The sequence below is a fragment of the Oncorhynchus gorbuscha genome, linkage group LG17 (genome assembly GCF_021184085.1).
Source record: "Oncorhynchus gorbuscha isolate QuinsamMale2020 ecotype Even-year linkage group LG17, OgorEven_v1.0, whole genome shotgun sequence".
Classification (NCBI taxonomy): Eukaryota; Metazoa; Chordata; class Actinopteri; order Salmoniformes; family Salmonidae; genus Oncorhynchus; species Oncorhynchus gorbuscha.
Genome location: NC_060189.1, coordinates 35793696 through 35806493, shown reverse-complemented (window position 1 = coordinate 35806493; position 12798 = coordinate 35793696). Strand labels below are relative to the sequence as shown.

The window sequence follows — 12798 nt, the reverse complement described above, 5'->3', positions numbered from 1 at the left end:
ACACCGCAAATAGACTCTTTGCATCAACTTCATTTAATTGTCAATAAAAGCCTTTGAGAATTATGAAATGCTTGTAATTATATTTCAGTATTCCATAGTAACATTGACAAAAATATCTAAAGAAACTGAAGCAGCAAACTTTGTGGAAATGAATGTGTCATTCTCAACTTTTGGCCACGACTGTATATAAACAAAAGTTAACCCAATGCCGCTGTGTGAAAAAGTAATTGCCCCATTACAGTTCAGGATATCAGCAGGTTGCTTCCCAAGGCACCGGGGGCTGAAACTGTCATGGTTTATGTGGGGTTGAATGACATTATGAAGGGCAGCTCAGAACAGCTGAAGATGGATTTTAAAGATCTGAATGGGTCACTACTTGACACCAAACTCCCATAATTGGGTTCCTGGATCCTTTCACAGCATTGCAAGGCTGCATTAAGACAATGACTTATCAATGACCCAAGCCCAGCTCATACCATTGTGTCACTTGTCATAATGCTTCAGCAAAATGTACATTATCCCAGGTGCGTTGGAATACAACGTAAGTAACCTAATGTATGTCCCTCTTACTGCCCTGAATACCTCTGCTGATCCTACAGTTATTGTATGCAGTAATCACATGCCTATGAACCAGAGTAAAACTGTTCGCACTGAGGTGATGTGCCCAAGCAGGATGTCCACTGTGTGCAGGACACCCTGCACTAACATAAATATTATTATTATAAATAACCTGAGCATGTCTACCTCTACTAAGCTTCCCACTAAAGCAATAAAAACAATCAAGCATCCCAGAAATGTTCTCAAAATAGCCCACGTTAATAACACAGCTTAACTTCTTCGATATAGGGGGCGCTCTTAATTTTTGGATTAAAAAAACGTTCCCGTTTTAAACAAGATATTTTGTCACGAAAAGATGCTCGACTATGCATATAATTGACAGCTTTGGAAAGAAAACTCTGACGTTTCCAAAACTGCAAAGATATTATCTGTGAGTGCCACAGAACTGATGCTACAGGCGAAACCAAGATGAAATTTCAAACAGGAAATGCCCCAGATTTTGAAGGCGCTGTGTTCCAATGTCTCCTTATATGGCTGTGAATGCGCCAGGGAATGAGCTTACACTTTGTCCTTTCCCCAAGGTGTCTGCAGCATTGTGACGTATTTGTAGGCATATCATTGGAAGATTGACCATTTTACACTACATCTACCAGGTACTCGCTTGGTGTCCTCCGTCGCAATTATTGCGTAATCTCCAGCTGCGTGTATTTTTCCATTTGCTTCCGAGGAGAAACCCAACTGCCACGAATGATTTATCCTCGAATAGATATGTGGAAAACCCCTTGAGGATTGATTCTAAACAACGTTTGCCATGTTTGTCGATATTAGAGTTAATTTGGAAAAAAGTTTGGCGTTGTAATGACTGAATTTTCTGGGTTTTTTCTTAGCCAAACGTGATGAACAAAATGGAGCGATTTCTCATACACAAAATAATATTTTTGGAAAAACTGAACATTTGCTATCTAACAGAGTCTCCTCATTGAAAACATCCGAAGTTCTTCAAAGGTAAATGATTTTATTTGAATGCTTTTCTTGTTTTTGTGAAAATGTTGCCTGCTGAATGCTAGGCTTAATGCTATGTTAGCTATCAATACTCTTACACAAATGCTTGTGTAACTATGGTTGAAAAGCATATTTTGAAAATCTGAGATGACAGTGTTGTTAACAAAAGGCTAAGCTTGTGAGTGAATATATTTCTTTCATTTCATTTGCGATTTTCATGAATAGTTAACGTTGCGTTATGGTAATGAGCTTGAGGCTATGATTACACTCCCGGATACGGGATTGCTCGACGCAAGAAGTTAAGAAACAAGGTCCATGAAATCAATTTGCTAGTAACAGATGACATTCATATTCTGACAATCTCTGAAACTCACTTAGATAATACCTTTCATGATACAGTGGTAGCAATACATGGTTATAAGATCTACATAAAAGACAAATGCCAAAAGGTGGAGTTGTGGCTGTTCTATTCAGAACCACATTCCTGTAAAGCTTAGACAGGATCTCATGTTAAATACTGCTGTAGTAGTATTGCTACAGGTTCATCTGCTTCACCTGAAACCCATTGTGGTGGGAAGCTGTCACAGGTCACCAAGTGCTAACAGTCAGTATCTGAATAACGTGTGAAATGCTTGATCATGTAAATGATATCAATAGAGGGGTACCATTTTCTTCGTGATGTAAATATTGACAGGCTTTCATCAGGCTGCCCACTCAAGAGAAAGCGTCTAACTGTAACTGGTGCCTGCAACCTGGTTCAGGTTATCAAGTCAACCTACCAGGGTCGTTACAAACAGCACAGGAATGAAATGTATTGATCACATCTACACTAATGCCGCAGAAATGTAGTCTAAAGCAGTATCCAAATCCCTTGGATGTTGTGATCACAATGTAGTAGCTAGATCTAGAAAAACCAAAGTTACAAAGGCTGGGCCTAATAGTGTATAAGAGGTTATACAGTATGTTTTGTAGCGATTCCTAGGTTGTTGATGTAAAGAATATTTGTTGATCCGTAGTGTGTCATGAGGAGCAACCAGACCCTGTACTTGACACATGAAATTGCTTATCCCAGTTACTAATAAGCATGCACCCATTAAGAAAATAACTGTAAAAACGTAAATCCCTGTGGATTGATGAGGAATTTAAATATGGTATGGTTGAGTGGGATGAGGCAAAATAAAATGGAAAATAGGTCTGGCTGTACAACCGATAAGCAAACGTACTGCAAATTGAGATTTCATGTGACTAAACTGTATAAAAAGAACTATACTATGAAACAAAGATAAATGACAAAGAGTGATAGTAAAAAGCTTTGGATCACCTTATATTAAATTTTGGGCAAAAAGGCAGACTCTATTACATCATTCATCACAAAACCCATTGGTAAAACTAGCAAACTTATACATGACATGCCAGCAATAAATGCTGACACTACACATCCAAGAACATCTGACCAAATTATGAAAAGACAAGAATTGTCATTTTGAATTCTGTGAAGTGAATGTATTGTTTTCTATCACCAATGACAAGCCACCGGGATCTGACAACTTGGATGGACAATTACTGAGGATAATAGCAGATGATATTGCCACTCCTATTTGCCATATCTTAAATCTAAGCCTACTAGAAAGTGTGAGCCCTCAGGCCTGGAGGGAAACAAAAGTTATTCCCCTACCTATGGACAGTAAAGCCCCCTTCACTGGCTCAAATAACTGACCAATTATCCTGTTACCAAAGCTTTGTAAAATGTTGGAAGAAATTGTGTTTGACCAGATACAATGCTATTTTACAATAAACAAATTGACAGACATTCAGCACGCTTATAGGGAAGGTCATTCAACAAGCACAACATTTACACAAATTACTGATTGGCTGAGAGAAATTGATGATAAGATTGTGGAGGCGTTTTTAGACTTCAGCGTGGCTTTTGACATTATTGATCATAGTCTGTTGCTGCAAAAACTTGTGTCATGGCTTTACACCCTCTGCTATATTGTGGATAAAGAGTTACCGGTCTAATGGAACAGATGGTGTTCTTTAATGGAAGCCTCTCCTACAAAATCCAGGTAGAATAAGGAATTCCCCAGGGCAGCTGTCTAGGCCCCGTTTCAATATTTACTAACGACATTGGCTTTACTCAATGTGTCTATGTATGCGGATGACGCAACACTATGTCAGCTACCCCAGCAACTGAAATTACTACAACACTTAAAACCTCTACCGACTCCCCATCTCGCATGCAGGAGCATAATCATCGCCTGACACTAATTAGCATAAAGCAACGGACATAAATATCACTAGAAAATATTCCCATTCATGAAAATCAAATGAAATATATTGAGACACAGCTTAGTCTTTTGTTAATCACCCGGTCATCTCAGATTTTCAAAATATGCTTTACAGCCAAAGCTAGACAAGCATTTGTGTACGTTTATCGATAGCCTAGCATAGCATTTTGTCCAGCTAGCAGCAGGTAACTTGGTCACGGAAATCAGAAAAGCAATCAAATTAAATAGTTTATCTTTGATGAGCTTCAGATGTTTTCACTCACAAGACTCAGATAGCAAATGTTCCTTTTTTCCAAAAATATTATTTTTGTAAGCAAAATAGCTCCGTTTGTTCTTCACGTTTGGCTGAGAAATCGCCCGGAAATTGCAGTCACGAAAATGGCAAAAAATATTCCAAATTAGCTCCATAATATCGACAGAAACATGGCAAATGTTGTTTATAATCAATCCTCAAGGTGTTTTCAAATATCTATTCGATAATATATATCCATCGGGACAATTCGTTTTTTCAGTAGGACCGATTGGAGTAATGTCTACCTCTGTATTTTACGCGAGAATCTCTCTGGGGGCATCAGGTGACCACTTGCGCAATGTAGCCGCCTACGGCTATTCTTCAACATAAATGCGTACAACTACGTCACAATGCTGTAGACACCTTGGGGAATACGTAGAAAGCGTAATCTGGTTGATAGCCCATTCACAGCTCAATAGGGACTCATTGGAACGCAGGGCTTTCAAAATATGAGGCACTTCCGGATTGGATTTCTCTCAGGCTTTCGCCTGAAACATCAGTTCTGTTATACTCACAGACAATATCTTCACAGTTTTGGAAACGTGAGTGTTTTCTATCCTAAGCTGTCAATTATATGCATATTCTAGCATCTTGTCCTGGCAAAATATCCCGTTTACTACGGGAACGTTTTTTTTCTTCCAAAAATGAATATACTGCCCCCGAGTCACAACAGGTTTTAAAGAGCTGCAGTTTGTTTCAGAATGGGAGGCAAGGCATAAGTCAGTCCTAAGTATTTCCAAAACTAAAGGCATTATATTTGTGACAAATCATTCACTAAACATCGTAATGAGTCATGTGTTAATTGAGACTAAACTGCTTGGAGTAACACTGGATTGTAAATGGTCATGGTCAAAACATATTGATACAACAGTAGCTAGGATGGGGAGAAGTTTGTCCATAATAAAGTGCTGCTCTGCATTCTTAACAGCACAATCAAAAAGGCAGGTCCTATTGGCCCTAGTTTTGTAGCACCTGGACTACTGTTCAGTTGTGTGGTCAAATGCAACAAAGAGGGATAGGAAATTTGCAATTGGCTCAGAACAGGAAAGCACTGCTGGCCCTTGGATGTACACAGAGCGAACAATAATATGTATATCAATCTCTCCTGGCTCAAAGTGGAGGAGAAATTGACTTCATCATTACTTGTATTTGTGAGAAGTATTGACATGTTGAACGCACCGAACTGTCTGAACTACTGGCACTCATGCATACCCCACACGACATCTCTTCACAGTCGCAGAGTGCAGAACAGACTTTGGGAGGCGTACAGTACTACATAAAGTCATGACTACATCAAGTAACTGATGCAAGCAGTAAAATTGTATTTTAAAAAAAAAATGCACCTTATGAAAGTGGGACTGTGAAGCAACACAAACATGAATACACGAAACACACGATAACATACACACTATTCACACACACAAGTCAAATCTTTTGTAATGTTTTTAAAAATGTATAACTGCTTTAATTTTGTTGGACCCCAGGAAGAGTAGATGCTTACTTGGCAGCAGTTAACAGGGATCCATAATAAATACAAAATAACTGGTTGGGCCACCTATAGCTGCAATTTCTGCAACCAAAACGCTTCCTGTAGTTGTCGATCAGTCTTTCACATGGCTGTGGAAGAATTATGATCAGTGTTTGGTTTTTCGACAGACATAACCCATGTCACTAAAAAGTTCCACTTTTGACTCATCTGTCCATAGAACATTCTTCCCTGGAGTCTTAAAGATCATCCAGGTGCTTTTAGGCAACTATGGGTCCAGTTACGTCTGGCGAAAACCAAACACTGCATTTCAGCATAAGAACCTCACCAATGTTCAAGCAGTGGTAATGTGATGGTTTTGAGATGCTTTGCTGCCTCAGGATCTGGACACCTGGTCACCACTAAAGACACCATGAATTCTGCTCTGTATCAAGATAATTCTAAAAGGAGAGAGAATCAGGCCATCAACCATTAAGCTGAAACGCATCTGGGTCATGCAGCAAGACAATGATCCAAAACACAAGCAAGTCTACATCAGAATGGCTGAAAAGCAAAATATTTAAAAGTTTTGAAATGGCCCATTGAGATGTTGTGGCAGGACCTGAAACGAGCAGTTTATGCTTAAAAGCCCACAAATGTCACTGAGTTAAAGTAGTTCTACATGGAAAAGTGGGCCAAGATTCCACCACAGCGATGTGAGAGGCTGAGCAACAACTACAGGAAGCATTTGGTTGCAGTCATTGCAGCTAAAGGTGAAAACCAGTGTTAGGGGGCAATTCATTTTTCACACCGAGGCATTGGGTGTTGCATACCTTTGTTAATTAACCCTTCACACTCGTGAGAATTGGCCTATATGAATAGGGATAAATAGAAATGTTTCTTCGAGAAGAAGTATGAAATGCATATGCATTTTTACCATGGTAGCAATTACAAGGTTACAGTTTGGAGACTGGACAATAAGACTAAATGTGAGGACAAAACCGTTAATCTGACAAGACTGAATGCAAACATTACACTGTTGATTTTATGTGCATTTTACACTTACGCCACATTTGATAAAGAAATCTTAAAATACTCTGGATACGTTCAGCAACATATGAATATTCATGGTTACTTGGGGTAAGTGCAGCATAAGACAAGGGTTTGAGTGAGAGGTCTATAACTGGTGTCTCTAAGTGGCCCCACACCTCTCCAAAGTGTGCACAGATCCTATGTAATTTCAATGCACTTTTAAGACTCAAAGAGCCTTCAAAAATAAGGTGCTATTTTGAGCTCTCCTAGCTGTGCTGTTGAAGAACTAGAGCAAGCAGACTTATGTTTTTTTTGGTGGGGCACAGCCCTGCATCCCTGCCGTTATGCATTCCAAAAATGGTCTATTATAAATCACAATCTGGTCAGGTGGGTATCATTTCAAAGCGTAGTCTATTGCCAACATGGCTAGCTAAGTTACAAAAAACTATCATACAGTGTTTAGGCTTTCACAAGGCAATTCAGAGAAGCAGATGGTAATTTTGGTGCGCATAGAATTGAGTCACGAGGGCACGCAGAGGCGTGTTCCCCGCCAAATTTCTTCCCAATACGACAAGCTCATTCTGCTCAGAACAACCCAGGATATGACAACACAGTGATCATAAAAGTAAGGGCTGACCCCAGGGCTGACCCCATTTAGTCGACTGCTTGATTGTTTGGTCGATATGCTGTTGGTTGACCGAAATTTCTTTAGCCAGTCGCATATTGGAATTTTGGTTTTCATGGTAGACAAAACAGTCTGAGTCGTACTTGTCCGAGCAGACTAATCCATTGGGGAGGCCGTGTAGATGGCACAGTCCATCACTCCAGAACATGCTACTGAAATTGTATATGGTTATATTATCTAAGAACAATGGTGCAACACAAATACCAATATTAATTTATAACAAATTCGCTTCATTCCGCGTTGGATAGCGGTCGCTGTCCGCGGTTATGAAACCGTGCACTGTTGAATTGCGGCCTTTTCCTAGACCATGTTGCTACAGTGTTTGTGCACAATAGCAAAGTTAGCTAGCACATTGGTGTTGAGGACAATGCGGTGGAGGCAGGAGCGGTGTGAGGAGACAAGAAAACAGCCCTTGCCTTAACTGTTTAAGAAAAGTGGAGAGGAAAACAACTTAATTAGGTCTATAATCAATAGCCTAAGTGTTAAACGTACCTGGCTTTATAAATCATCCACATACAGAGTATACAAAACATTAAGAACATCTGCTCTTTCCATGTTAAACAGTCAACCATAACATGTTGGATAAAGAAATTTCACAATTTCGGCTGTTTTGTCATTCTGCCCCTGAGCAAGGCAGTTAACCCACTGTTCCACGGGCGCCGAAGATCTGGATGTCGATTAAGGCAACCCCCCCAGCACCTCTCTGATTCAGAGGGGTTGGGTTAAATGCGGAAGACACATTTCAGTTGGACAACTGACCAATCCCTTTTAATCTTTGTCATGCTGTTATAAAGGCTTTACACTTGTTTTCCATTAGAACAGCCTCCCTGGTATTACTTAACACTAAATAAATTGTGTTTACACTGTTCCAAATGGAGAGAAAAATATTGTAATCTAGCAGCACCCGTTTGTCACAATACGAACATAGCTCTTACTCCTACCCTCCTTGATATTACAATTATGATCATAATAATACATATAATCAGTAGCCTTAGTATAGCAGCCTTGTATAACCATAATTGAACTGTAGGCCTAAAAGTGCATCCTGTTAAGCGGTCTTAATACACAACTTACTTAAGCCTATATGTACCAATCGATCATTCATTTGTTCATGTCATCAGACAGTTTACGAGTCATTCATGATTTGAAATGCAATCAAGCATTTTAGTTCTAAAATACAACAAAGGGAGCCTTGAATAATTTGCCTAAACAAAATAAATAAACGCTCCATGTCAGCAACTGCATGCGACTGTTTTTAGTCTTTGCTGTAATAAAGGCTTCACAAAAAAAAGGTGCGCTTAGAATTTAGTGTTGTTTACACTGTTCCAAAATAATATTGTAATCTAACAGCACCTATTTGGCACAATTATGTACACAGCACCTGCTCCTTACCTGCCTTATTTTTCTAGATCTCCAGTAGTTTTCCCAACTAAGTCAAATTTCTTCCAGACATCTGACTTCCCCTTTCCCTCCTGAGCAACTAGTAAACATTCCCCCGTTATGCTGTCACGTGTTACGGTGTTGGAGTTTGTTATAACCAATTTATTGATCCCATTATCATAGGCTATATGTCAGGTGAGAGAATAGGGCATGTTTTTCCTAAACAAATAAAGGATTTGAGTAACAGAACTTAAGCCAGAAACGGCTGTAATTATTCTGCAGTTTCAGCAACATGGATTGCACAAAACAAAAACACTTGATGTTCTGTGGTGGTCGCTGCAGCAGAGAGGAGAGAGAGAGACAACAGGTGCTAGTCACAGTCACTCGCTGTCTTTTCTCTTCATTTATTTTAAACAGCGCAGCAAGTCTGAGCCCAATCAAATACACTTTGGTCGGACTCCCTCTAGTCATTTTGTCTTAATTATTTCATAATACAGTGCACTTAAAGCGGCAGACAAGCTCAGTGCATATAGGTGATTTTATTAAAACAGAGTATATGTCAAATAAATATTTGGGCGAAAGAACAGATTACGCTCGGTTGACTCAGATTTTTTTTTTGTTGTTGTCAGGGACAGACCTAATAAACGTTGACACTGTATATTACAGGAGTTTTATGATATTGAAATGTGAAGTGCACATTTGGACTCACGGGTGTTTGGCTTGCCTGTATGACAAAGCGGTATTTAATATCATTCTCAATGTCTCCATCTTTCAAAATACATTGAGTCATCTTTATTTACAGCCTTTCCGTCACTCAGACTAAACATTTGCAAAGTTGCCCAATTAGCGGGAAGGATGGGGGCAACTTCTTGTCGCTTGCGGTGCTCAAGTTCAGAAGTCAGTCAGTCAAAACCAATACTGCGCTTTGAACCAGAGAATTTGAGCTCTGACATCATGTACAGCATGTTACTGTAGAGCCATTGCGTTTCAATTTAGGCACTTGTTAGTGTCCAACTCTGCCATTTTCAGCCCGTATAAGGGTATGAGTGTAAAGAGTTAAATTAAAGTATCCAAATGTGTTATTTGTTCACTCAAGTGCCCTTTATCTAATATTCGTTTTTGGCTGGAGATCTGATAACATTCAGTGTCAAAAATAAAATGCTAAGAAAATCTGAAAGGGAGCAATTACTTTTCCACAGCACTGTAAGTTCAGCAATTGGACTCTTCTCTCCTGGAGGAAGCTTTGAATTGGTCAGTATAGCCTACAGTATGAAAAGAGTGCAATCTTCTTGCATCTCACATCTGCCTGTAGTTATTGGACTGCCTCCTGGACTCATGAGTTGAAGCAAAATGCTGTCATATCCAGGAGTGTCATGCACTCCACCCCTCCTGACAACTGACTGCACCGGTCCATAACCTATAATAGATGGAAGGGACTTCATGCACACCCACTGGAGAATTGAAGACAACTTTACCCAGAGAGCTACAAGTGTCATTGTATGGTTACTGATTTGACAGCCAAATCCTTAGACCGACCATAGATGTAAAATGCCATAATAGTTCTGGTTAGACAGCTGAAGTTGTACTCTACACAACTTATTTTGATTTGCTAGGTAAAGTCGTAGGTGTTTATAAGCACATCAATGTGATAATTACAGCAGAAAATGCTTTGTATGTAACAAATACACCCATTGATTGTTTGACAATAAGCACATTGACACTCAAACTGGGCGATGTTTGTGCAATGTCCACATGTAGCCTACACCTGTAGGGAGATTAGTAGTTCTGGGATTTATCACATGGAAAATATCTAATAGGAGACATAACCTAGCCAGTTAGCTATAGAATATTGCTTTGTAGGACAGCTGACTGAAGACAGGGCATTCAACTTGCAGTTACTGTTTCGACGGTAAAATGTTAACATTTCAGACACTGGTTCTTGCAATTTTGGCATAACTGGGATTTCAAAGAAATCCTCTAGTTAGGCTAGCCGGCTGCAGCTATGCACAAGCTATACTAGCTAGCTGCTGTCAGCTTGGCTAAATACAGGTCAGCGCAGGCTTTAGCCAACACATTGAACTGAATTAAATTTACCATCTTGATATGGTGAGTCAGGACAGAAGAAGTCCTAAACTTCTCTACAAAAGGCTAGGCTAGCTTTGCTTACCTCACTGTTACTACTCATAACTGTACTGCCCTTGGTTTGTTGTGATTGAATGGCAAAAACACACTCACATCAAACCACACCCCCAAGACAACTCACGTTTGGCTTCAGTCATGGCCGCAAGCACTTAATGAGCAAGAAAAAAAACAAGGCCAAACCATTAAGGTCAGCGTTCCTTTAAAGCATAAATCATTGCGCATTTGCACACATTTTGGCCTAACATGTGAAATGATTGATGTTGGACAGTTAGGCTAATGGGTTCTTCTGATGGGTTGACTGACTAAAAGGCCAAACAGACTGCCGATGAATGGTTAAAAGCAGCGGGTGGCTGTCCTATCACCTCTGACCACAGAACAGCTGCCCTCATTTTCTGTTAATTTCCCAACTATTCTACATGTTGAATTGCCACAGTTGGTCGACACCCAGCAGGTGATCTACTGCGCAAAGCTGAAGATTGTTATTGTGTCTTTTCCCAAATGTTTTACAGTAGTTGAGGTTATGGAGTTGCTGTACAATATTGAAATCGATGGAGACAACATCCACCCTGAAACATCTGCTTCAATTCCCTGGAAGTGCCAAAGCCTTCTCTGGCTGTACAATTAACCACTGAACAACTCGCTCAATAATCAGGCACTAAGCCTACATCCTCATCCCAAACCACAACCGACAGAATGAATAATTAAATCATAAACAGCTACAAGTCACAGACAGTAGCATGAGAATAGGTAGAAATAGGAAGATTTCAGCATCATTGTACAACAACAATCTGTCACAAGAACTCACGGCGACTTTGTTCAAGAAAATGCTTTTTGCCAATTGGGTTATTGGACTTTATTATCCAACCCATTTTGAGTACTACACTGTAGGAAAATCTTGTAACTACACTCTGTACAAATTAGCAAAACACTGCTGTGACACTGAACATCCCACATGGCAAAAACATACCCTTTAAAATACCCTTTAAAACCTCTGACAATTGACTTGTTAAATCACAGTCCAGGCCTAAGTACAAAGTTTGTGCTAAAAGCGTATTTGCAGGACAAACAAGTGTATAGGACTAATCATGTGTAACATAACCTTTAGCACTTCACAACAAGCAGCTGTTTACTTCTTCAAAAGATTGGACATTTCCAAGTAAAAGGACCCATATGAGCACCAACATGTTAAGTTCATAAGAACATGTCAAATTGGGTGTCAAATGAAAGCTAAAAGTATATTTGAGAAATGAATGCATACATTTTTCTACCACTTCCCATCCTAAAAATGTGAAATAAGCAAAGGCTTTGATTTCTGGTCAAACACATAGAAAGGGGGTCTTAGACAGCTACCAGAAAAAGTGTTAAATGTATTAGAAATTGATCAAACACACTAATGTTGAAGTAATAACTAATAAACACTTATATTTGGTTTGGGATAAATTATTTGCCTTGTATGTTTAAGGGGGGAAAAAGAAACACTGCCTTACATAAATTGCATGGACTGTGTGCAATAGTGTTTAATATGAGTTTAATGACTACCTCATCTCTGCACCCCACACAAACAATTCTGTAAGGTCCCTCAGTGAATTTCAAACTACAAAAAAAAATTTGTTAGACCTCTCATTCGTGTCAAAACTCTGAGCAAGCATATACGACAAGGCAACATGTATTATTTAGAAGATTCGCAAGTTTAGTTATTAATGAGTTGCATAGACCTCTGTGTTTTTACAAACATTGCGCAGGGCTGCGATGCGCGGAAGTTGGTGGCAGAACAAGGAGAGTTATAGAATGCTAAAATGTTTTTGAGTGCATTTCACACTACTTTTGGATTATAATTGGATTTCAAGGCTTGTATGAATGTCATTCTTAATATAATGTTTGTTTCATCATCGCAAATCAACTGCATTATACTTTTTTTTAAACTACCAGTAAAATGGCTCTTTGGCTAGCGTTT

General features: G+C 39.3%; 1 protein-coding gene across 4 annotated transcripts in view; it reads right to left on the bottom strand.

The window, feature by feature from the left end:
* The window catches only part of fbxo34 (F-box protein 34), a 48187-nt gene that overhangs the window by 33805 nt on the left and 1584 nt on the right, over positions 1-12798 (bottom strand). The gene's annotated exons all lie outside the window — the stretch shown is intronic.